This window comes from Elephas maximus, chromosome 8 (genome assembly GCF_024166365.1).
Source record: "Elephas maximus indicus isolate mEleMax1 chromosome 8, mEleMax1 primary haplotype, whole genome shotgun sequence".
NCBI classification, from domain to species: domain Eukaryota; kingdom Metazoa; phylum Chordata; class Mammalia; order Proboscidea; family Elephantidae; genus Elephas; species Elephas maximus.
The window spans coordinates 34587515-34610585 of record NC_064826.1 but is presented as its reverse complement, the minus strand read 5'-3'; the positions used below and the strand labels follow the sequence as shown (position 1 = coordinate 34610585).

Sequence of the window (23071 nt, the reverse complement as noted above, 5' to 3'; positions counted from 1 at the left end):
CTCGTTTGGTGTTAACTATTATTGCCATTACCTACCCAGCATCATTCGTTCCATTGCCTGTCAGATTCTCCAAGCTGTCACATCTTGTTTAACAGCTCTGAGTCATTAAGTATATTTTCCCTCCCTTTGTTTATTGTACTACTTCATAAACCTGAAAAACTCCTACTTGTCCTTATATATTCCACTGAGGAATATACTTCATAATGCTTTCTTTGTGTGATGGTTAAGATTGTGTGTCAACTTGGCTGGGCCATAATTCTCGGTGTTTTGGCGTTGTATAATGTTGTGATAAACCCCCTGTTGAAATTTGATACCCATCACCGCCATGATGGAATCTGCTGAGTGCTCAGCCTTCATATCTCTGCCCTCCTTCGCCTACTTCCTTCCTGCTCACTTTGCTGGGGCTTTTGTTTGTTCGGGATCCCATAGCTTGCTCCCGTCTGTCTGGTCTCGGCTTCTTGGGACTTGGACCGGCGGCTTGCCAGTGGTCTTGCCTGCCGATCTTCAGATTCATCGACCTTCACCGCCTGTAGAGCCACTGCTGTCTGGACTGCTGATCTTTGGTTCCAGCCCCTGGTTACCTGCATTGGGAGAATTCCCTTTCCTGCCTCACGGACTTGGGACGTACAGCCTCAAGGGGCTGAGTGAGCCATTTCCTTGATATAAATCTCTCTTTACATATATATATATATATATATATAGATAGATACAGATGATATAGATTATAGACATAGACACAGACATGTAGATACATGTAGATGTAGATATACACTTTGCTGGTGTTGCTTCTCTGGAGAACCCAGCCTAACACACTTTGGCTCCCCCAAGAAGAGCTCATTGCAATGTTCTTTATACCAATATTATTCCTCCATTATAATATTTGGTATGATTTATTGCAATTATTCTACATGATGCCTATGATACAAACCAGAAAACCCATTGCTGTCAAGTTGACTCCAACTCATAGCGATCCTATAGGACAGAGTAGAACTGCCCCATAAGGTTTCCAAGGAATGGCTGGTGGATTCAAACTGCGAAACTTTCGGTTAGCAGCTGAGCTCTTAACCACTGTGCTATCAGGGTGCCTATCACACGATAGGTACTAAATGAATTTGTGTTGAATAAGTAAATAGAAAAGTAACTCTAGTCAGTTAGTATTTACTGATTATGCATTATTACATACAATGAATTATCAATGCAAATTGCTAAATGTTATAAAAAATGCAAAGAAAAGTAAGAGAAAAACCCCATGCCAAAAAAAAAAAAACAAACAGCAATTCATTAGATAGTAAGAACTACACAAGATATTTGGACTATAAATAAAGGGCTGCATTAACAAGCTATTGTCGAGGTAGAACTGCAAAGACATGTAAGTTTTTAGGTTTGAGATGGGTTCAGGATGACAACATGATTTCTAAGCTTGGTAACTGGAAAAACAAAAAATATTCAGTGCAGAAGACATAATAAAAGCTAACAAGGCCTGTTTCTAAACAGCCTACAAAAATGAAATCCCTTAATCTTCACAACAACCCTATGAAGGGTTTCTAATGTCATAATTTTAAAAATGGAGAAGTGAACGCCCCAAAAAGTTTATAAGGTTTGTTTCCAAGGACGCACAATAATAAGTGACAGATTCAGAATTTAACCCGAGGCAGTCACCTTCCAGCAGCCAAACTCTTACCACTAGGCTACACTGCCTCATGCATAAGTGCCAACCCAATCTCTCTTCTGAGTGTTAGGAGGATGTGTATGAGATAGGATGACACTGGTAAGAGGAATCATCCTTTAAGTGTGGTGAATTAGGCACCTTGTTGCTTACATGAAGAAGGTACCTCATTCAGGCAACTTATGGCAACAGAGAAGATGGATCTGGACCTGTAAGGCTGTTGCTGCAAATGAACTGATGATTTGCTCTACGTACTCAGAATGGAATCCAGCTCTGCTCCATAAGGCAAGCTGGATGGCTCATGCATAAGGTGGCATGGAAGAGAGTTTTCACTTTCAAGACTGCTTCTCCTATTCATTTTAATTGCCTGTTACTTTCATGGAAATGTGGGCATAGGGTGGATGTGCTGACTGGGAAAACTCTGCTTGACCTGGGTCCTAAACCACCCTGAGACAGCTTTGAGTCCCCAACTCTACTAGAGCTGTACTGGAAGAGTTGGAATACATACATGATACTCAAATGACATGTCATTTGTAGAAAATACAGGGAGAAAATACGGATTGTACATAGATTAACCAGGTAATAGTTTGGGTTTTGAATTTTTAGACATAATATGTAATATTTTGCTACATAATTAATATAGCTCATCTGTAACTATCTAAGCCGCATTAGAGAACGATAAGTGACCTTTTATAGACACAGGAAGCATTTTCGGAGTTTAAAAATTCTCTTTTTAAATTTAGGCACTTAATGTATTATAGTGCAAAGGACATGAGAACAGTAATCAGAAAATTCTAGCTTCTGGAGTGTAGACTTGGTTTTGCTACTAATTAGCTGGGTAACTTTTGACAAGATGCTAGGCTATAACTATGGAATAGTTGTGGAGTGATATGAAAGTTCATCCTGCACACCCTTCTCAATCAACTGATGAAGAAACTGAGGCCAGTTTGACAAAGATGTTACACTTTTTGGCCCATCGAGTTTTTCCGTAGACCTTTTTATTTCCCCCCATAGGCCTTTTTTTGAATAAATGATTGATAAATAAATACTCTGTATGACTCTTACTCTATGAGTTTTAAAATTTTATTACCTTATGAGCCTTTATTTAGGTTTTAAAAAAGAATGTCCTCATCTCTATTAGAAATATAAAAATGTGGATTTTTATGAAAACCCACATTTTTATATGACTATGTAGATGTACTTAATAATTTCCAAAAATTGACAGTCTGCCTTAAGTGATTAGGCAGATAGTCTCTAATTCATCTTGCCTGGGGTCATTCCCACTGACTTCAAGACTTAAATGAGGTATGGAGGAAAATGAGAAATGAGCCCATAGAGTTATAATATTAAAGAATCACAGAGATTGTAACCAGAGAGGATTTTGACTAACTCACATTAATTATCCAATTTGTGAAAGAAATAAAAGAATTATAGAGAGCTAAATTTCTGAAAAATGAATACTTCTAATATTCTTTAATGAAGTCATATCTTGCTATTTCCATTTCCTTCAAATTTTCATTATTTCTGAAGCTTTTTTTTTTTTTTTGGTAATTACTGATCTGTCTTTGATAGAACCATGTCTCTCATGTGGTGGTTGTTGTTAGGTGCTGTTGAGCCTATTTTTGACCCATAGCGACCCCATGTGACAGAGTAGAACTGCCCCATAAGGTTTTCTAGGCTGTGACCTTTAGGAAGTAGATCGCCATGTCTTCTCCTGAGGAGCGGCTGGCTGAGTTTGAACCGCTGACCTTTCGGTTAGCAGCTGATTGCTTAGCCATGTGCCACCAGGGCTCCTTCGTCTCTCATAACATCTACTTATTCCTTGAAGGAGAGTTTTTTCATCAGTGAAAACTGTCCAATATTAATATGGAAACTGCATTTCTAGGGCAAAAGAAAACAAAACCAAAAAATTGAAAGAAGTCTTTCCCAAATACTGGGTATCAAAGGAGGCTTTCCACCTCCAACATGCACATGTGTGCATCACGCACACACACAGACACATATGTACATACATACATACCACATGCACATCAGGAAGTATGAAGAAGGGACAGGAAAAGGCTTGCTGTTTATTTAATCTAATATGTTCTAGGCACTGTGGAATACACTTTATCAATCTCCCTGAGGTTTCGCAAATTTCGACAAGTTTTGGTATTATAATCAAGTCCATCTGCATCCGAGGGCTTCTTTAAGGGAACTCTGCTCTCTTTGACATATTTACTTTTTGTTTTGTTTCCTTCTGAAATTTAGTTAGAAATCCAGAAGTCTAAGTGAAGTTACTGTTTTAAAGACTTCAAGTATTTTAATTTTACTTCTGCTAAATGATATTGGGAACTCCCTCGTCCCTTTCCAATTTAGAAACATTAGTCAATGCATTTATTTTGAAAGTAATTTTGCTTATGTTCTACACTTTCTCTTTTCTATGAATGCTTTCTGCTTTTCCAAATGAAAGTTTACGATTGATGCTGTGCTAACAATCTAACCAAACATTTTTCTCCCAAGAGTAGTAAGTTATTGTATAACTTTTATGAAATTATTTAATTAGCCAAAGCCAAAGGGAAAAACAACAGAAATTTGAGTTTAGAATATTAATCCTAATTCAGCTAATTTTTTCTCCAAATTCTTGTCCAGTTGATAATGGATAGGTTCATAAGTTGAAAAATCTAAGTACTTAATTTTTTTAATACAATGCCATTAAAAAATTAATAAAATAAATATGGAAATGATCATTTAAAACATACCATTATGTAATTTTAAGTAAATAAAAATCATTGATACATATTCTAATTTATATCACAAAATTAAATTATGTTCCAGTACATGGAGATGGAGAAAGAGAAAAGCTGGGCCAAGAAACTTGTTGGAGTTAATGTAGGTGGTAGTGAATCACTGTAAGAGGACTTGGTATGAGAGACCAATTTCTGCCTTCAGAGGTCACAAGTCTGTGTGGCATGGGGAAAACTCATATCCAATTTGGGCTGATTTCAATATTTAGGGAATGAGATATGTGGTAGGTCAAGTTAGTTTACTCATAGAAAAATGATTTTGAAAGATATCTCCTTAATTTCCAGATGAGAATGTGAGTCATGAATCAGGGCATCTTAGATAATCATATGTGGTCTTGAAAAGGGGACAAAGTGCCAAGGAAGAGATGTCAAGAACCACAGGTGAGTCCAGTGCAGAGATGGAAGTCACAAGGACCTGGAAACTTGGGAATAAGGAGCTATCGGAAAAACTGGCCTCTGGTGGTAGTGATACATTAGGCAAACTCCAGTCTTATAGTTCTACAGGCTCTCCAGGTAGGCGTGGGCCTGGGTAAAGAAACAGCACACTCTTTTCGGACTTTTTGTGGGTGAGACTCCTAAAGTAAGTATGACTTGGCTTTCTTTGGTTCAGGGCCTGTCCTAGATAAACAGAAAGACGCAAAAGTCATTATGACTGTCAAAGTCAATTAGAGGTAGGCTAGTCATATGCAGGGCTAACCATAGCATTAACAACTCCATTTCTATATAGAGAAATAATAATAAGAAATACATGAATGAATAAATTGACCATTGTTTCCTGGCTTTCATAGTTTGGAACAGTACTGTGTTCAACCTAGTCAACATTTAGGTCTTAGATAGAAAGTCCACAAAATACGAGGTAGAAAGCAAGGCAGTTGTCCACATGCTGCAAATTCTAGGGTCGGAAGTCCCTCAAAATCCACAGTGGCCACAACAATGGACTAGAGCATACCAACAATTGTGAAAATGGTGTATGGAAATACTATGTTCTGTTGCACATAATTTGGAGCCAACTTGACTGTAACTAACAACAATTTTTTATAAGCTTCTTTTGAACATAGATCTACGTTATAAATATAAATATATATTAGATCTACATTAAGTCTATAAAAATTTGAAGGCTTTAGGTGGCAATTGGCTGATTCAACTCTTAGTTTGAAAATAATCCTTTGATACCCAGATACATTTTAATTATGACTGATAGGCGTTAAAATACAATTAACAGAACATAGGATCTGAAGTCAAAGAGACTTGAGTTTAAATATAACTTTTCTTAATTTCTTTCTCTGTGAATCTCAGTTTTTTAAAAAATAAAGCAGGGATAATTATACTTACTTTGCCAAAAATAAACACAAGTGTCAATAAAATATCTGGCCCATTATAGGTGCTCAATAAAAAGAAGCTATTATTAACTAAGTGATGAGAATAGCAAAACAAATTATCTGAATTATGTAATCACAGGAGATCATCGGTGATCTTTTACGGAGGTATCAGTAGAGCTGATAGATGGAAATAAGACTGTTAGTAGTTGAGTATCGAAAAACAAAACAAAACCCATTGCTGTTGAGTCGATTCTGATTCATAGTGACACTATAAGACAGAGTAGAACTGCCCCATAGGGTTTCCAAGGACAGCTTGGTGGATTCAAACTGCCAACCTTTTGGTTAGCAGTCCTAGCTCTTAAACAATGTGCCACCAGAGCTCCAGTAGTTCAGTAGTAAGTTGAAAAATAGTAAATGGAGGCAGCAGATGTAGAAATGATGGAGTGGAAGCCTGTTGATGGTTTTTCAGGGGTATTAATTCCAAGTGTTTCCTAATGAGAGACGTGACACAATATGCTGACTTCCAAATACGGTTTGGCCCAGACCCCAGGAACTTTGTCTCAAGCTCCTTGGGAAGGATACAAGTCTAAAGAGCTTGATTGTCTTTAAAGGAGAATAATCAAGAAGGCTATAGTCATCACCTCTAGTCACCATACTTACCTCAGTGGCACAAGTGAGATCAGAGCCATCTCAGATGGGGTTGCCAGAAGAGCAGAAACTGCCATTTGAAATAAAGAACTGGTAGAACAGAAATCAGCAAATACACAAGAGGCTCCTGTCCCCCCAAACACACTTACCTCACCCCTGTCCCCCTAAACCTGCTAGGGAAAGGATGGGAACTTGCAGGTCTGGAGGACCCAGAAATTAAAATAGATGGAACCTCAAAGTCAAAATCCTTTAAGACTGGTTCCTAGACCATTGATTTTATTCCCTCAGGATTAGTGTGGCTTCCAAGAGTCATATTTTATTATTATTGACCCATCGTTGGAGCTTTGATTCTTATTCTCCTCTTTTTTCTTCTGTACTTGCCCACTGCCCTCCTAGGCTGGCTCACTCGGGAAAGGCAAGGGTTATGTGCTTTTCTTCTGAGGGGATGCACTGGACCAGTAACTTGGAAACATGGCTTAATAGGCTGGAAACTGAGATATGCCCCAGCCTGCAAAACAGAAGTGTTTCAGCCCTTTCTTTGAAATGCAGTATTTTAAGGCTTAAATACCCAATGATTTAAAATGTGTTCCTTTTTTTTTTTTTTAATAAATTAGTACATAGCAATAATCCTGACATTAACAGGCTTGCCATACATATCTCTGGGTTTGAGATATTTCAGAAAAGTGGAGTATGGTCCTGAATGATGGACCCGAGCTCTTGCACTGTACTTGGTTTGGATTTGGCTGCCTCCCATATGTGCTAAAGGGTAAGGCCGTGTGCTAAAACGAGCTATGAAATATTTATTGAGAAAAAAGTACAGTACATGTACAGAAGCTGCTTTTCCAAACAAAATAACTTGGTCATTTTATTTTTATCCCTGAAATGCCTAAAGGCACCGGTCAACATCATGGACTAATGGTTGAAAATGAAGCTGTTCTTGAGTCATATGAGGCCAGAAATAAAAAATAAAATAAAATAAGCAAAAATGCACTTTCTTGTGTGGGTGAAATGCTATCATTTAAAAATAGCCAAGAGGACTCTTCTGCAAAATTTATTTTCAATAAATGTAGTTGCTAGGCTGTGTGCTAACTTTTAAATAACTCTAGTTTTTACTAGATATTAATACATCCTGGAAGGGAGAAAAGGGCTTATAATGGAAATGCTGACATTGTCAAAATATGGTTTTGTTTATGTGTCATCTGATTCTGATCTGGCCTCTCATATTTTGGATGTAAGAAGATACACATCACCAGGAAAGCGCTTATCCCAAACCCAAATAAGTTTGGATGTTGACTTGAAAAAACACCATTCCTCTATGCCACTTGAACTTTGCAGTATAGTGTTGCTGTTTTATAAGATCCCTGCTTTTCTAGTGTCAAATTTTTGTGGGCAACGCATTTGCTGGGTGTTATGGTACTACATCGTGTAATAAAAATAACTCCATGCTTATATTTTTACTGAAGAGTCTGGGGTCAATATAAGCTGAGTTCAGATGATACAGAGAAGAGAATGGAGTAAGAAATAAGAAGGGAATCCACACAGCACTTTTTTCCTGCATTCAATCATTAAGGCATCAAGGGAGTCCGTTGAATGTGTTCCCTATCTATACTCCTGAAGTATTATATGACAGAACCTTCACAAAAGTTTATAAAGCAAATTTCCCACTGAACTCTTTTATCCTTTGAAGGGGAAAGTGTAACTCGAATGTTAAAAAAAATCTACAGAGGCTTGTGTTTGGGTTAATAGGAGAAAAAAAAAAAAAAAAAGGAACACACTACTGACAATCTTCTCAACACCAAGTAACTGAGCCCACATTTCTTCCTATTAAATGTGCCCATTAGGCTTTGTCACTACTCACCTGAAGAGGTCACTGGGCATTTTAGCACCTGCAGTGGTGGACACACTGGGTGAGTGCCAATGGCCAGAGAAGTCAAAAGGATGAACTTGGAAGCCATTGTCTCCATGACTTTAAAAACACAAATCCTACCACCTGCTGGGGCATAAAATTCTGAAAACTATTTGTAGAGGTATCAATGAGGGCCTGGGTATAAAAGAGGAATGATGCTTTGCAAATTCCCCCCAGACTGCCTGAGCTTTTTCATGGTAATGAAGAAATGTCAGTGGAAGTTGATGGGGCGTGTGTGCATGTGTATGGATGTGGGCGAGGAGGAGGGTGCAGGGAGGGAAACGCAGGCAGACTGAATTTTTACATCTGAAATGTCGTTTGGAAATCACTTCTGTGCTCCAAACCTGAGTCCCAAACTCTCCCCCTGCTATTGCAGACAGTCTGCAAACAGGTCAGTCTGCTGTAAAGAATTGATTGGACAACGGCAAGTTTCAGTTGTTGATGGCTTGAAGTTTGCAGCATTTCCCTCCGCTCTGATGTGGTGTGAACAGGGAGGATGTTTATCTGTTACTTATGTAACAGCCTGATGAAAAAATGGAGCATGGGCTTTCCTCCTATTTGTCTTCTGCATTAACCTCATCTTGGGGTCAGGCTGCAAATGCTATAGGTACCGATCGCTGTGCATTATCAGCATTATTGCTTAATGTACTGTCAACCACAAGTGGAAGTGGGCTCAGCATTCCCCTGCAGTCCTCCTGGGAATCACTTATCTGGGGCTACCTCTGAGAGTTGTGACATTTGAAAATAAAGACTAAAAGTTCAGAAAGGAACAGAAGTCACCCACACAGGGTCCTTTTGGCACCATAAATCAAAGTTTGTTGGAGCTGCAAATCAGGGTACTATAACACAAAGACACAGCCCTCTAGTGTGGTTATCCAACTCCCAGGGACCACCCCCTCTCCTTCCACTTCCTAAACCGCTTCCAGTTTTGGGCACTGATTCGCACAACCTTGAGCGTGATTTTGGCAAACATACACACAAAGGAAAGTTAAAAGAAGAAAATACGTTTGTAAAATGCACCAGCTGACCGGGCTGCATTTTGGTCTACCTCCATACAGTTCTGGTCAGAGCTTTTGATCCTAAGAGGGCATAAAGCTAGAAACACGGAATGTCTGCGTTTGGTTTGCGAATTTTTGAAAATGGCAGAATTGTTAGAAAGATGGATGTTTAAGCGTGATTTGTACATATGATATGACAGATATTCCCTTTTCCAAAAAAAAAAAAAAAATGACATTTAGTGCTAAAAATCAATTGTATCAGAATTAGGAGCTATGCTACGAATCCCATGTAGTACACAACTTAGACTGCGTACTTGGTATTTACAAGCTCCATCTTGTACAACTGTCACCGAGCCACAGGAGTAGGCATTTTATGGATTGTAATAACTATAACTAATAAATTAAAAGCCTTGCTAAACTACTCCTTTCTCAAAGAAGTAGTAGAGAAAGAATAATGTTGTCTGTTTAGATTTTATCTTACTCAAAGAGAGAATAAAATTATTTTTAAAAGTGTATACAAAGGAATTTATCTTCCCAAATGCCTTTTCATAGCTGTAGATGTATACTTCTGTTTTGAGAAGGCTTCGGAGTTGTAATAGAAAACGAAATAAAGGACTCATGTGGAAAGAACTTTGCAGCATGCTGCAACTTGATTGTTCACACTTCAAAGCAATCCTAAGAAAAACTGTAAATAAGGAGTAGGCATAAAACTCTACCACCGCCTGGGAGTACTCAGCCCACTGCACAACAGAACAGAGTCGGAATTCTGGCAAACTGCCAGCCTTCATGGCTGTATCTGGAAAGGCTTAATGTACACTGAAGAACTGATACACTCAGAAACTGTGTGGGTGTACTTAGCTCCTTGCCACTTAGAGAACTCATTTGATTTCCCTGAATATAAAATAGACCTGGTCATCAGGTGTTACGTCAGATTCTAGTACCACTGACGCACTCGTAATGAAATCTAGAGTCTATAAGAAGTGTACACCTTCCTCAAGAGATGTGTCTCCCTTGCTGTCCTTTTTAATGCTCATTTAGACTTATTAGAATCTCTGAAGCAGTCCTCAAACACTTTAACCAAATGAAGATATGCTAGAGAAATTAACTGGGTGAGCATTACTAAGTTTGAGCCATATCATAACTTAACAAAAGCTTCGTGTGAGTCATCTGCCCAAGTTACCATAGATATACATAATACAACACTGCCTTTCCCTTTGCAAGTGGACCAACTACCCTAAGTCTAACAGCAATAATAGCAAATTTTTCACATTGCTCATTTTAAAATATCATTGGTTGTTTAAGTTTGTGTCATGTACTGCGCCACCAGGGCTCCTTAATACAAATACCCTTCATCTTCAAAGGGATCTGAAAAAAGTAATTATTTGACGCAATGGGCAATGTTAGATTTCTATTAAGCCAGCTCCATTTTTCTAGCATACATTTTCCTATTGCTGGCTTCACCAGGAAAATAACAGTTTCAAATTTATCACTAAGCTAAAAAAAACTAAGCTATCACCCATCAAATGACTGACCAAGTCTTAGTTAAATTGCAAAGTGACTTATTAAAACCTAAACCTGGTTTGCTATTTGGGGTATATTCTGCTCTCAGTAAGTAAGTGTATCGGTTTCTCCATTTATTGGCAGCAAGAAGAGAATATTCTTCAAACGTGAATCTTTCTTATGAAGCTAAATAATCTTTTGTGCGGCTATGAGTCATACCTCAGCATGTCTTTTCTTTCTTTGTGATCTCCCGAATGTTCAAATGTTTTTATAAGGTCTTGAAATTTTCCAGATAGGGTTCGCATACTACATTCTCCTGCTATGGTGTTTTTGTTTTTGTTTAGATACTAGGTCTAATCCAGAGCCTGGCATGCCTTCTTCTCCTGTTTCCTACTTGATCACAGTCATCTTAAGATGGCAATAACTGTGGCACTACATGTAAATGTGTTCCAGTGTGCTTAAGGCCAAAAAGATAGTGAACTAAAAGGAATTACCTGAATATGACTTTTGCTTCCATTTGTTGCTAAATTTTTATTAGAATCTGTGTTGGCAACTTAATTTTGGTTGTACATATTGCAAGGTGATATTTACCTTGTATGTCACTAGTATGGCTATATCTGTTGCTAAAATACTGAAAAATTTCGATATAAGTTGGTAGGTAGATGTACTGCAAGCCCCTCTGTCTCTCTAGTTTCTCCCTGCTGCCCTGCCCCTACCCCAGGACCACCAGGCCTCTCCCCACTTCAGCACCTGCTCATTCCTAGTATAGCAGAGGCCTCTAGAGCTCTGCTCCTTAACTAAATCCAGCATCTACTCTGGCTGGGTGTTGCCTATGCCAAAAATATATGTTTAAAATTCATGCCGGCTTCTGTTCATGGGAAGCAGTGGGGTCACACTGTCCAAGTTGAATCCTGAATTTTACCATTTAGTAACTGTCTGATCTTGGGCAACTCAGATCTTTTCTGTGTCTCAGTTACCTCGTCTGTAAAATAGGCCTAATAATACCACAGAGGTGTTTTGTGCACATAAAGCAAGATAATACATGCAGAGTTTTTAGAATAGTGCCTTTCAGTAAATGTTTGATATTATTGTCATCATTGTTGCCTGAAGCAGGAACTGAATCCAGGTTTCTTGACTGATATTGATAGTTGCCGCCAAGTCGGCTCCAACTCATGGTGACACCATGTACAACAGATATATTTTCCAGTCCTGTTCCGCCTTCATAATCGTTTGTATGCTCAAGTCAATTTTTTGCAGTCATTGTGTATTTGGAGTGCCTTCCAAACATAGGGTTTTCACTGGTTAATTTTCAGAAGTAGATAGCCAGACTTTTCCTCCTAGTCTGTCTTAGTCTGGAAGCTTTGCTGAAACTTGTCCACCATGGGTAACCCTGTTGGCAATCGAAATACCAGCAGCACATCTTCCAGAATCATAGCAATACACAAGTCAGCACTGTATGACAAACTGACAGATGCATGGTAGAATTTTTTTTATTACAAACTTAGAGTTTCTCCACCAGATAGTACTTCCCTGGCTCACATAGTGCTAGTAACATAGTAGGGTACTAGACTAGAGCAACCATTTGAGTGAGAAATGAGACCCCTTTTCAATTTTCATTGACTTAAAAAGATGATTCACTTGGGAGAATTACATGCTGATTTTCATTATTTACAACACTGCTATGTAAATAAAAAGACTAGAGTTATATACTTCGAGCCCAGTAGAATTTGCCTAAAGGAGAAGAGTCAGGGAGGATCACACTGCCACCTAGCACTAACCTTTCAGAAAGACAATCTAAGCACTCATGCTAATGAAAGGGTTACATCAGCTAACCCTACAGCAGCTCCCCATTGTTTAGGTGACAGCAGGCCATAGCAGTTGGTGAAGGGACCACTCAGAGGTGAAGTGGGCCAAGGAACCATATTCTTTTTGCTTTATCCATGGGATAGTATTTGCGCCTGCCACAGCTGTCCTGCATCCCTGAGAAATGAAGCTTTGTGGCTTGTGGTTCTCTTCAGTCAAACCAATCAGTTCATTTAAAAATTAGCTCCTGTACTCAGCATAATTGCCAAACTCAGTCACTTCTTGCGTATGTGTGTGTGTGTGCATGTGTGTGTGTGTGTGTGTGTGTGTGTAGTGTTGAGAGGTAGGATAAGAGGAGGAGAATGAAAAGCAGATGCCAGCTAATCCAATTAAATGGCTTCTCCTCTTGCTCTGAATTAAGTATCACCTTCCTTTTGCCCCCACTCTCTGTGAAAGGACATGGAAGGAATTAGCCACAGGAGCAAATGAGGATTCTATCGACACCTACTACTTTGTCAGATGGCACAGGCTGTGATGGCCCCTTTTATCATTAGACTCCGCATCATAAAAATAATTTGAAATAGATGGCAGAAAAATGAATCAGATGGGTAAACTTGGCTCGTTACCAGCCATAGAAGCAGACACACATGGACTTTTTGTGAATGAAGAAGGGACAGAAACCAAAACCTGCTGCTATCGAGTGGATTCTGACTCATTGCGACCCTGTGGGACAGAGTAGAACTGCTCCATAGGGTTTTCAAGGCTGTAATCTTTACAGGGAAACCCTGGTGGCATAGTGGTTAAGAGCTATGACTGCTAACCAAAAGGTTGGCAGTTCAAATACACCGGGTGCTCCTTGGAAACTCTATGGGGCAGCTCTACTCTGTCCTATAGGGTCACTATGAGTTGAAATTGACTCAACTACAATGGGTTTGGTTTGGTTTTCGGTAATATTTACAGAAGCAGACTGCCACGTCTTTCTCCCATGAAGCTGCTGGTGGGTTCAAAACATCGACCTTTTGGTTAGCAGCTGAGCACCTAACCACTGCACCACCAGGGCTCTGAAGAAAGTGCTACCCAAAGCAGGTCCTGCTCAGTGCTGCTTCTGGTCAATAAAGACACACCCAGTTGAGGAGGGAGAACCCAACCCATTGCCATCGAGTTGATTCCGACTCATAGCGACCCTATAGGACAGAGCAAAGCTGCCCCATAGAGTTTCCAAGGAGTGCCTGGTGGATTCAAACTGCCAGCCTTTTGGTTAGCAGGCGTTGTACTCAACCAGTGCTCTACCAGGGTTTCCTTAGGAGGGAGGAACAGTGTTTATTGCAAGCAAGAAGGCAAGGAGCAAGGATGTTTACACCTCAAATCAAGCTCCCCAAGCAAAGGGAGGCAGAACATTTTATACTGCTTCTCACAAGGAAGTACATACAAACATTATGGACTACATAGGTTATCATGGCATGTAGGCACAGTAAGACAAATTGTGTTTTTTTCTTTGGCATGTAGGCTGGTAAACTGGGTTTGACTGGCTTGAGCCACATGTAGTGCTTTGAGGACCCTGGACAGGAGGCAGCAGGTTCCACTTGGGCTGGGCAGCTGATAATTGAGCCACACCCAGTGCTATCACTTAAGGTTTTGTTTGATAATGACTAAGTAGCTCCTGGCTTCATTGGCTATCAGAATGACAGAGCAGGAATATTGCTATCAGGAACATTGGAACAGAAAAATTTTTAATCTTTTTTTTTTTTCCTTGAGAATTGCCAAATTCAAACTCTATCTCTAAGAGTGAGTAATTAAAAATACAAATAGATACTGAATCCTGGGGGGAAAAAAACAAACCCGTTGCCGTCCAGTCAGTTCTGATTCATGGCGACCTTTAGGACAGAATGGGTTCGAACTGCTGACCTTTTGGTTAGCAGCCAAACTCTTCAAACACTGCATCACCGGAGCTCCAAATCCCAGGAATAGGGCACCAAAACAGGAAAGAGGTAAATGAAGCTCCCAAGATGACAATAAAATGAGTCTAAAGGTATAGCAGTTCTAGAGAATAGTGTACATAGAATAGACAGGTTGAGGGGCTACAGGAAAAAATTGAACTGGTGAGTTAAATGAAAAGTTTAATCACATGGTCCAGCTGCACTGAGGGACATAGAGTTGCTTGAGCTATAAGAGATTCAAGAACCACTAAGAAGATTTTTACGAAAAGAGCAACTATTTACTTCAGGAAAAAAAAAAAAAGGCACAAAAAGAAAAAAACCAAACCCACTGCTGTTGAGTGGATTCTGACTCATAGTGACCCTGTAGGATAGAGTAGAAGTGCCCCATAGGGTTTCCAAGGCTGTAATCTTTACATATGGCGACTGCCACATTTTTCTCCCTCAGAGTGACTGGTGGGTTCAAACCACTGACCTTTTGGTTAACAGGTGATTGTGCTTAACCACTGCGTCACCAGGGCTTCTCACCAAAAGGAAATAGGTTGTGGTTATTAGGTGCCGTCGAGTTGGTTGTGACTCATAGCGACCCTATGTACAACAGAGCGAAACACTGCCCAGTCCTGTGCCATCATCACAATCATTGTCGTGTTTGAGCTCACTGTGTTGTGGCCACTGTGTCAAGCCATCTTGTTGAGGGTCTTCTTTTTTGCTGACCTTCTGCTTTACCAAGCATGATGTTCTTCTCCAGGGACTGGTCCTTCCTGGTAACATGTCCGAATTATGTGTGCTACTAATGAACTTTCTGGCTCTACTTCTTTCTTCCAAGGCAGTTTGCTCCTTTTCCTGGCAGTTGATGGTATATTCAATATTCTTTGCCAACGCCATAATTGAAAGGCATTGATTCTTCTTAGGTCTTCCTTATTCATTGTCCAGCTTTCAAATGAATGTAAGGCGATTGAAAACACCATGCTTTGGGTCAGGCGCACCCTAGTCCTCAAAGTGACATCTTTGCTTTTTAACACTTTAAAGAGATCTTTTGCAGCAGATTTGCCCAATACAATGCGTCCTTTGATTTTTTTGACTGCTGCTTCCAGAGGCATTGATTATGGATCCAAGTAAAATGAAATCCTTGACAACTTCCATCTTTTTCTCCGTTTATCATAATGTTGCTTATTGATCCAGTTGTGATGATTTTTGTTTTCTTTATGTTGAGGTATAATCCATACTGAAGGCTGTGGTCTTTGATCTTCATCAATAAGTGCTTCAAATCCTTTTCACTTTCAGCAAGCAAGGTTATGTCATCTGCATATCGCAGATTGTTAACGAGTCTTCCTCCAATCCTGATGCCCTGTTCTTCATACAGTCCAACTTCTCAGATTATTTGCTCAGCATACAGATTGAATAAGTATGGTGAAAAAAAATACAACACTAGCACACACCTTTCCTGTGTTTAAACCACACAGTATCCCCTCATTCTGTTCAAACGAATGCCTCTTGGTCTATGTACAGGTTCCTTATGAGCACAATTCAGTGTTCTGGGATTCCCATGTTTTGCAATATTATCCATAATTTTTTATGATCCACACAGTCGAATGCCTTTGCATGGTCAGTAAAACACAGGTAGACATCTTTCTGGTATTCTCGCTTTCAGCCATAATCCATCTGACATCAGCAATGATTTCTATGGTTTCAAGCCCTCTTCTGAATCTAGCTTGAATTTCTGGTGGTTCCCCATGATGGACTGCTGCAGATGTTTTTGAATGGTCTTCAGCAAAATTTTACTTGTGACAGACAAGTGGGGGATATATATGCATATGTATGCACATTTTTACTTGTAACCATCTGTATCTATATTTAGCTAAAGATGAGTTCATACTGGTGTCTCCAACTCCAGTCCATTACCTGGTTTATCTGTAACTTTCCACTACCAGGAGAAACCTGGCTTTGTCTGCGAATCATTTACTCGTTTCATTTCAGTATATGTATATGATGGTTTCAGAATTGTTAACTCATATTCCCGTGGGGAACAACTTTATCAACTAGAGTACAGTGCTTAGGTACAGTTCCTTTTACCTCTAGTTATACAGGCTTCACTCATTTCCAAAGTTAGATCAGCATCTGACTACACCACTCTTTTCAATCAGGTAGTTTTATACATTTGTAATTATTCTAAATTATTATTATTTAAAAAAATTTTTGTACATTAAAGTTTATTCTTTGTGTTGTAAGGTCTACGGGTATTGACAAATACTTAATGTCATGTGCTTATCATTACAGTACCATGCACAATAATTTCATCACCCTAAAAAATCCCTTATGCTTCACATTCAACACTCCTCCCATCTCCAAATCCCTGACAATTACAGATGTGTTTAACCTTTGTATAGTTTTGCCTTTTCTAGAATGGCATATAGGAATCCCTGGTGGCGTAGTAAAGTGCCATGGCTGCTAACCAAAATTTCTTCAGTTCAAATCCACCAGGTACTCCTTGGAAACTCTATGGGGCAGTTCTACTCTGTCCTATGTAGTCGTTATGAGTTGGAATTGACTTGATGGCAACAGGTTACAGGTTAGAATGTCATATAATTATACTCATATAGTATATAGCCTTTTTAGACTGGCTTCCTTTACTTAGAAATATTCACTGATGATTTATCTATGCCTTTATGTGGCTTGATAGCTCATTTCTTTTTATCATTCAATAATATTCCATTGTATGAATGTACCACAGTTTATCCATTCACCTATTGAAGATTATTTTGTTTGCTTCTAGTTTCTGACAGTTTTGAATGTAATTGAATATAAACATTTGTGTGCTGGTTTTTGTGTAGACATAAGTTTTCAAATGAGTTGGATAAATAACTAAGGGTGTGGTTATTGGGTTATATGGTAAGACTATGTTTATTTAAAAAAAAAAAAAAACCCACCAGACTGTATTCCAAAGTAGATGCAAGAGTTTGCATTCCCACCAGAAATGAATGAGAGTTCCTGGTGCTCCACATCCTTGCCAGCATTTGGTGTTTTTGATTTTAGCCATTCTAGCAATTGTGGTGGTATCTCATTGTTGTTTTAATTTTCAGTTCCTTAATCGCATATGATATTGAACATCTTTTCTTATGCTTATTTGCCATCTGTATATCTTTTTTGTTAAGATGTCTGTTTAGATCTTTTCTTCATTCTGTAATTGGGTTGTTTGTTTTCTTATTGTTGAGTTTTAACTGTTTGTATATTTTGCATACAAGTACTTTATCACATATGCTTTGCAAATATATTTTTCTGGGGCTGTGGTTGTCTTTTATTCTCTTGATGGTGTCTTTTGCAGAGCAGAAGTTTTTGATTTTAATGAAGTGCAGCTTAACAATTTTTCTTTCATGAATTGTGATACTGGTGTTATAATTAAAACTCATCACCAAACCCAAGGTCCTATAGATTTTTTTCCTATATTTTCTTCAAGATGTTTAATAGTTTTGAATACTACATTAAGGTCTATTATCCACTTTCAGTTAAATTTTGTGAAAGGTCTCTGTCTTTTTTTTTTTTTGCTTATTTGTTAAAGATCTGTTGTTTATATTTGTGTGGGTCACTTCTGGGCTCTCTATTCTAGATCATTGAACTATATGTCTATCCTTTTGCCAATACCGTGTTATTTTGACTACTGTTGCTTTATAGTAAGTATTGAAATTGGGGAGTGTGGGTCCTTTAATGTTGTTCTTCTTCAGTATTGGCTATTCTAGGACTTTTAAATTTGATTCACCCACAGTTTGCATGTAAAATTTAGATGAGTTTGTCAATATCTACAAAGTACTTTGCTAAGATTTTTACTGGGATTGTGTTGAATCTGTAAATCAAATTAGGAAGAATCAGCATTTGTTGAGTCTTCCAACCCATAAACATGGAGTATCTCTCCATATATTTAGATCTTTGATTTTTTTTCATCTGTGTTTTATAGTTTTCTGCTTATAATCCCTGTATGTATTTTGTTAGATTTCTATCTAAATAAATTTCCATCTAAAATGGGATTTTTTTTTGTAAATTTCAAATTCTAGTTGCTCTTTGCTGCTATATAGGAGAGCAATTGACTTTTGTATATTAATCTTGTATTCTGTGACCTTGTTATGCTCACTTATTCATTCCAGGAATTTTTTGGGTCAATTTTGGAATTTTCTATAGACTATCCTGTCATCTGTGAATAGACAATTTTATTTCTTCCTTTCCAACCTGGAGACTTTTATTTCCTTATCTTATGGTGCTAGCTAGGACTTCCAGTATAATGTTGAATAGGAGTGGTGAACAAGGATATACTCGTCTTTGTTTCCCCATCTTATGGGGAAAGCATCCAGTTTCTCACCATTAAATATGATGTTAGCTGTAGGTTATTTGTGGATGTTCTTTATCAAGTTGAAACTTCTTCTCTATTTCTAGTTTGCTGAAAGTTTTTATCCTGAGAAGACGCTGGATTTTATCAAATGCTTTTTCTGGGTCAATTGACATACTCATATGATTTTTCTTCTTTAGTGTAATGATGTGGTGCATTGCATTGTTGATGTTCTAACGTTGAACCAGCCTTGAACACCTGAATAAATTCTACTTGGTCGTGGTATTGAATTCTTTTCTGGTTTTGAAGTATTGTACTTCAGGCAATTCAAAAGGGTTTGTCAGGTGTCAAACGTTAGAGGGAGGCACTGTCAGTGATTAGTTCTTTGAGCTGGGAGAGAGAGCACTTTGGAAGCTCTAGTGGCTGCCACAGCTCTCACGGTGATGGCATGGTACCCTAAGATTCTGTGAGGTCCTGCTGCTTTGTTTGGATATTTGAGCCTCAGGTGATTGTCAAATTACACAACATACTGTGTTTTAAATAAATTAATAATCTTTTATCTCTTAGATGTATACAGCAATACATTCCTAAAATTGTTGTCAGACTGAAGGGAGAGAATGTTCCAGAAAAACGTCTCCCAGATTTTTGGGATCCATACACAGTCTCCCTGTAAAAATGATAAAAATAAATAAATTCCAGTGATAGTTATAGTGGAGAAAGCCCAGTATCACACATTTTTTTGTGGATAAGAGGAATAATCAAAGAAGGCAAGAAGAGCTGCCACTCTGGGTCAGGCAGTGACCCAGTTTTTTGGAGGGGTGGATATAGACATCCCCTCTCATGCTTACCTCCTCTATGGCCAGAAATGCCTGCCAGGCAGGGGAGAATTTGAGTTGATATCCACTGTCCTGCTTATGCAGAAATGTCGGTAGACAAATGGAAGATTCACCAACCAATCTCCCTGACAGGAGAATTTTACCCCTAGGCTATAAAAAGCTTATAATTTATAAAGCTGCACCAGTTATTCTTGTGATTTTTATATATCTATATCCAGATAGAATGTAGCCGTGGGTAGACTCAAGCACTACATAGTAATATTGTGTGAATAAACGTACCCATCGAAGCGGTGTTTATGTATACTGAGAGGAAGCACATCTATAGAAACAGAATTTTTACTGCTTATAAAAAAAAAAAATTTTTTTTTTATTGATGGTAACGTACATAAAACATATAGTATTAGCAGTAGGTATCTTTGTGTAAAAAGGCTGCAATATAGACATAGACATGGCCATTCAATTGTGAAGCTCACATTAAAACTTTGTAGATTCACACATAATTAAAACCAAATTTTCACACAAAATATGAAAAAACTATTGCCCATATAAGCTAACTGTATTTTGAAATTAGGCCCTCAGCCTGAGACATAATGTCAGAATCTCAATAACTTTTTGCCTCAGGCATTATTATATGGTTATTGGCCTCAGAACCAAGGAGTTACTTAAAATATACTGAGTGCATCATATTTATTAATTATTTTTAAACAGAGACAGATGTAAATTAAGGTAGTTACTCTTCATGAGAGTTGAAAAAACTCACAATCACAAATTCAGTCATTGGCTAATTCACTATGGTTATTGGTATAAAATAACGTTCATTGTCACTGAGTCCTTACATAATCAGGTTTCAAAGAAGTTCCTTATCCTGTATTATATTTCACTTGCAATGTGCACAATTTAAGCACCTACGTTAAAATATGAAAGAAATGTGATTAGAATGGTCACTATTTTTTATGCCTAAATTTTAATTAATTTAGTATACTACAAAAAAATACAGTTGTGGATTCCTGAAGGTAGAATACTTTAAGATATTTTCACTCCATTTACTTTACTTTATAGACTTGGCACATGTACAGCTCCCTGACAGTGCTTTCTGCCCTAATAAGACTCAACACTGGGGCTGAATTATCATCAGAAGTTTCTCTGACCTGGTCAGACTGAACATAACTAAAAAATAAAGAGAAGGCGATGACATATTTAACATTGTTGATAAATAAAAGCTAGTGAGATTAAAATATATTTTGAAACAAGAAACTCTAAAGGATTTCCTTATGGTTTGCAATCACTGTTCTAGATCAACACAGATGAGAAATTCCCCAAATGATATAATACTGTACTTTCAAATTAGACAAGGACCTATTTTTCTAAGATTGGGACCCAAACTTTGTTCTAAAAAAATGAAATAAAATTTTTCTTATTTCCCATCCAGTGTTCTGAAGAGCCAAGTGAAGTATATTTTTAAGACTAATGTAATACAAAGCAACTCACTCACAACACATTTTTTTCATTGGGAATGAACAAGAACAACAACAACAAAAAAACTATGTAATTCAATTTAGTCTCCTTATTGAGTCTGTCTTTATTTTAAATTTTAATATTTAAATATTAAATATTTAATTTAATATTTTGTTCATCATGGTTTTTTGTATGAAATATGAGTTTTAAAATTTTGCATTAAAATATTATTTATCTTAATTCCTACTTTTTTGGCACCTCCTTAACTTTTGTCCCCAAGGCAAGTGCCTCAGTCACCTCGTCCTGCCCTGGCCCTGATGAAGCAATTCTTGAACCCTGACTGCCAGAAACGTGTTAGGCATCTTACAGATTAAAATTGTCTCAGACTCTAAAGTAATATAAAACAGAGGGGAAAACTTGTTGGAAAACTTTATTTGGCACTTATATGCACCTTGGAGCCATGGTGTAGTGGTTAAGAGCTCGGCTGCTAATCAAAAGGTGGGCACTTCAAATCCACCAGCCGCTCCTTGGAAATCCTATGCAGCAGTTCTATTCTGTGCTGTAGGGTCACAATGAGTCAGAACTGACTCGACGGCATCTAACAACAGCAACATGCATCTTGCTTATCGTTATTATTTTAAGAATTAAAAGGATTTCAATTCCTTAAGACACACATTGGGGTTATATAAATGCTGAAATTAGCTAAGGAAAGTGAATTAGTATTGTCCTCAGATCCTGGTGGTATATATACACGATGGATTACGATTGCTGGGAAGTCAGGGGTGAATTGAATGCCCAGTCACATATATAGATCACATTTAAAATGCAATAACAAGGCCAGGGAAACTCCTTTGCGTTTCAGTAAAGGTTTCTGCATCCTTAAAAAGACTGGAGAATTTAGTAATCACCTTCTTATCTGGTTAGTGATTAGTGTTGGTGGCAAAAATCAGGAAGAGAAGGTAAAATTTTTACTTGCCTCTATGATGCCCTAATGAATAACCCAAAGAAACAGTGTTGTGTCTGCCTCCCTTACTGAAGCCTTTTAGAACCCTTAGTCTGGTATCTTCTCTGTAGGTTTTACTCTGGCCTTGCAGATATTATTCAATGTTTTGAAAATAGTCCAACATTAAATCCTCAGCCCTATAAAGGCATTTTAATAAATACAAGAAGTTGTTGTTTTTTTTTTTAGTAAAACGCTAATTTCTTGTTGTTTTGTGGGGGGAATTTGCTGTATCTCCACTATATTACAACTAACCATCAATCTTGTAGCCTCATCAGCATTAACGGGTCCGTTCTCATGATGCTGCTGAGGAGTCAATTGTTTCTGAAGAGGATCAAAGGAAAGGGGTTTTGAGGAGTATGCAAGTTGTTTTGTGTATCTACAAAAGCTTCGTTTATTGTTAACTCTTTTTAATATTCACAACGTTTGTCTCCTTAAGATTTGTGGTAACTGTTTTTCCTTTGTTTTTGTGCTTAAAGGTTTTTGTGGTGGCTACGTGAAATACGGAGCCCTGGTGGTGCACTGCTTAAGAGCTAGGCCCCTAACTAAAAGATCGTCAGTTCAAATCAACCAGCTGCTCCTTGGAAACCATATGGGGCAGTTCTACTCTGTCCTCTGGGGTCACTGTGAGTCAGAATCACTCAATGGCACAGGTTTGGTTTTTGAATGTGAAATACATTCCTGGACTTCAGCCCCCTTCGTTTATTCTTGGCCATTGTCTTTGATACCCTTCTGCAACTGCTCAAGCCCCAGGTGACGCCATCTCTCCCAACAGATTTGTATATTGAATGTCACTGTTGCTTTCTTCGGGAGCCCTGGTGACATAGTGGTTAAGTGCTACGGCTGCTAACCAAAAGCTTGGCAGTTTGAATCCGCCAGGCTGTCCTTGGAAGCTCTATGGGGCA

General features: G+C 38.2%; 1 pseudogene; it reads right to left on the bottom strand.

The window, feature by feature from the left end:
- Positions 1–353: 353 nt before the first annotated feature.
- Positions 354–22882, bottom strand: LOC126081562 (ribosomal biogenesis factor-like; annotated as a pseudogene).
- Between the last annotated feature and the right edge of the window lie 189 nt (positions 22883–23071).